This window comes from Somniosus microcephalus, unplaced genomic scaffold (genome assembly GCF_052327205.1).
Source record: "Somniosus microcephalus isolate GS21.2 unplaced genomic scaffold, FLI_Smic_1.0 unresolved_chr4, whole genome shotgun sequence".
NCBI lineage: Eukaryota > Metazoa > Chordata > Chondrichthyes > Squaliformes > Somniosidae > Somniosus > Somniosus microcephalus.
In genome coordinates, this window is record NW_028225182.1 from 41847920 (window position 1) to 41852394 (window position 4475).

Below are 4475 nucleotides of genomic sequence, written 5' to 3' on the forward strand. Positions count from 1 at the left end.
CTATGAAGAGAGACTAGACAGGCTGGGGTTGTTTTCCTTAGAGCAGAGAAAGCTGAGGGGGGACCTGATTGAGGTGTACAAAATTATGAAGGGCATAGATAGGGTAGATAGAAAGGAACTTTCCCCCTTAGTAGAGGGGTCAATAACCAAGGGGCATAGTTTCAAGGTAAGGGGCAGGAGGTTTAGAGGGGATTTGAGGAAAAACTTTTTCACCCAGAGGGTGGTTGGAATCTGGAACTCACTGCCTGAAAGGGTGGCAGAAACATAGAAACATAGAAGATAGGAGCAGGAGTCGGCCATTCGGCCCCTCGAGCCTGCTCCGCCATTCAATGCGATCATGCTGATCATCCAAATTCAGTACCCAGTCCCTGCTTTCTCCCCATACCCCTTGATCCCTTTAGCCTTAAGAAATATACCCAACTCCTTCTTGAATATATTTAATGAATTGGCCTCTACTGCCTTCTGTGGTAGAGAATTCCACAGGTTCACCACTCTCTGGGTGAAGAAATTCCTCCTCATCTCAGTCCTAAATGACCTACCCCTTATCCTTAGACTGTGACCCCTGGTTCTGGACTCCCCGACCATCGGGAACATCCTTCCTGCATCTAGTCTGTCCAGACCTGTCAGAATTTTATAAGTTTCAATGAGATCCCCTCTCATTCTTCTAAACTCCAGCGAGTATAAGTCCAATCGACCCAATCTCTCCTCATACATCATTCCTGCCATCCCAGGTATCAGCCTGGTGAATCTTCGCTGAACTCCTTCCATGGCAAGACTATCCTTCCTCAGATAAGGCGACCAAAACTGCACACAATACTCAAGGTGTGGTCTCACCAAGGCCCTGTACAACTGCAGCAAGACATCCTTGTTCCTGTACTCAAACCTTTCGCTACGAAGGCCAACATACCATTTGCCTTCTTAACCGCCTGCTGCACCTGCATGCTTACCTTCAGCGACTGGTGCACAGGAAGCAGGAACCCTCACAACATTCAAGAAGCATTTAGACGAGCACTTGAAACGCCATAGCATACAAGGCTACGGACCAAGAGCTGGAAAATGGGATTATAATAGATAGGGCTTGATGGCTGGCTCGGACACGATGGGCTGAAGGGCCTCTTTCTGTGTTGTGGGGGAAAAATTCAATATCACCCTGTTTCGGGCGCCATTATCGGCCGTGCGCAAAGTTTAGCGCCTGGCGCTAATTATCGCCTCTGACGGCAAATTTGGCTTTTATCGCCCCTGGAGGTGATTGGAGCGCTAAATCAGGCACTTCACACCTGTCTTAAGGCACAAAGGCCGAGGAGCGAGGCGGTACCTCAGAGCGCTGGCGAAGCTCATGTGATGTCAGTCAGCAATGGAACACCGACACACTGGCGCCGGCCAGTTCTTAAAGGGGATTTCTGACGAAAGGTCATCGACTTGAAACTGACTCTGTTTCTCTTTTCAAAGATGCTGCTTGACCTGCTGAGTTTCTCCAGCATTTTCTGTTTTTATCTTAAAGGGGAGGGTCGATCTTGTTCTCCATTCACACCCTGCTCATTGCAGCCTTGAATCTCGGCCCGGAGAGACCTGTACATCAAATCTGCTGGAAAGAACAATGGAGAGGCCCAGGGAAAGAGCTCAGAGTGCAGCCCCCACAGTCTCTTCTAAATCGATACAAGGAAGGGCAAATCAAAATGAACCTGCAAAGTGCTGCTCAGTACCCAAAACTCCTTCACACAGCGTTGAATCTCTCCAGAAGTCTCTCTCTCTCTCTCTTTCAGAATGCGTGGTGCAAAAATGTCACCAACAAAAAAAGGCACGAAGCGATCACCTTTTAAAGAGCGCTCCCCCAGTCCCTTCCTGACTGCAAAACGCTCCCCGCAACCTGTCGTTGCTAGCGGCAGGCGGTAAGGCAGGGGGCGCCACTCAATATCCAGTCCGGGGCGCTACCGGAACGTTGCGCACTCGACTGATGTCACGATCTGCCGGCGCAGGAGATCGTGGCGGTAGTGTTTAGCGCCGCCGCAAAATGTCTAGTTAATTTCGCAAGCGGCGCAAACATCGCTGCGCCCGGGCGCCAGTTGCTTTGCGCCCCATTAGCGCCCTCTTAAGGTGCTAACGGGAGGCGCAAACCAACTGAATTTTTCCCCGTATGAAAGTAGTTTCCAAAAGTGAGGGGCAAGTAACTGCCCCGAGTCCAGTCACGTGCGCCTCCCTCCCAAACCCTCTCCCTCCACCACCTAGAAGGACCAGGGCAGCAGAGGCCCGGGAACACCACCGCCTCCAAGCTCCCCCCTTTCCAAGTCCCACGCCATTTTGGCTTGGGACATACGTGGGCCGTTCCTTCATCGGCGCTGGGTCAAAAACTCCTGGAACCCCCGCCGCGGCAGTCCTGCGAGAGCACCAACACCCCACAGGACTGCAACGGTTCAAGGAGGGACGAGGAACGGGCCGATAAAATGGCGGCTTTGCGCAATAGCCCCCAGAACGAATGCAAAGAAAAAAATCAAATGCACTTGATAGCAGTTGGCTCCATTCAGACATTTGGAATGATTCTCCTTGTTTTTGCAAGTCAGAAACAGTAGCTTCTAATTACAGGGCAAGTAGAATGGAGCTATTATTTTGGTAATAATGGATGTGCTCTTCTGTCTTCCACCCCCCCCCCGCACCGCCCCCACCTCCCTCGGTGATTCATTCTAGAGCCACAAGCATTATCCTTATTGCATGACAACTCCTGTTTATTTTCTCACTGCTATTACCGAGCTTGTGCCTGCAGCTAAACACGCTGTGGCTTCCGTGGCTGGCCCCGTGTTTACTGTACAGCTCATTTGGCAGCCCTGGGACTCTATGATTTACTGCTTCTCCGGGCATTCTGCTCCAGCTGTGCATTTGCTGTCCCGCCGGGTATTCTATCCCAGCCATGCGCGCGCTGCCAACATCCCGACAAGTACCAAGCGGACCGGCGCGCGAGGAGAATGACTGCTTCGAGCCGACAACGCGTAGGGAGCAGAATATCACACTAGCTGATCCTAACAACAGAAGTTTCCACCATCTACAAGGCACAAGTCAGGAGTGTGATGGAATACTCTCCACTTGCCTGGATGAGTGCAGCTCCAACAACACTCAAGAAGCTCGACTCCATCCAGGGCAAAGCAGCCCGCTTGATTGGCACCCCATCCACCACCTTAAACATTCACTCCCTCCACCACCGGCTGCAAGATGCACTGCAGCAACTCGCCAAGGCTTCTTCGGCAGCAGCTCCCAAAACCGCGACCTCTTCCACCTAGAAGGACAAGGTCAGCAGGCGCATGGGAACACCACCACCTCCAAGTTCCCCTCCAAGTCACACACCATCCTGACTTAGAAATATATCGGCCGTTCCTTCATCGTCGCTGGGTCAAAATCCTGGAACTCCCTCCCTAACAGCACTGTGGGAGCACCTTCGCCACACGGACTGCTGCGGTTCAAGAAAGCAGCTCACCACCACCTTCTCAAGGGCAACTAGGGATGGGCAATAAATGCTGGCCTTGCCAGCAACGCCCACATCCCAGGAACGAATTTTTTTTAATGAATACTCACTGCACCAGGCATACTGTGTCCGCTGTGTCTCAGTGGGTAGCACCCCTGCCCCTGAGTCAGAAGGTCGTGGGTTCAAATCCCACTCCATGAAACTTGAGCACAAAATCTAGGCCGACACTCCCAGTGCAGTACTGAAGGAGCGCTGCACTGTCGGAGGTGCCGTCTTTCAGATGAGATGTTGAACCGAGGCCCCGTCTGCCCTCTCTCAGGTGGATGTAAAAGATCCCACGGCCACTATTTTGAAGAAGAGCAGGGGCGTTCTCCCCGGTGTCCTGGGGCCAAGATTTATCCCTCAATCAACATCACTAAAACAGATGATCTGGTCATTATCACATTGCTGTTTGTGGGAGCTTGCTGTGCGCAAATTGGCTGCCGCGTTTCCTACATTACAACAGTGACTCCACTTCAAAAGTACTTCATTGGCTGTAAAGCGCTTTGGGACATCCTGAGGTGGTGAAAGGCGCTATAGAAATGCAAGTCTGTCTTTTTTCAATGTGTTCTCAAAACCAATCCAACCCAGCCAACTAAAGGTGGTTCAATCTCTGCGCGGTTTTATAGTTACTGACGTAATAAAGACTCACTACGCACTTGGTTGTGCAGAAAGCAAGGCTTTAATCGACTTGTAACAAAACATGGAGGTCTAGTTAGTAGTCACTAGCTTCCTGTTTCCAGACTGTCTCTGGCCAAGGTGGGCCCACGCCCGAGTATTTATACTCCTCGGACGGCGCCCTCAGCTGGCCGTTCAGTAGTACTTCCTGAGTTACTTCTTGTAGAAGTTGTGATTTATGACAGTTACATTCACCTTTGCAGAAATAATCTTATCCCAGACCTCGGATTCTCCTCCCTGAAGGGCTGATCGGAAACGTTGTGTTTTATAAACCCCTCGCTTGTTTATTTTAGTCAGGGACACCTAT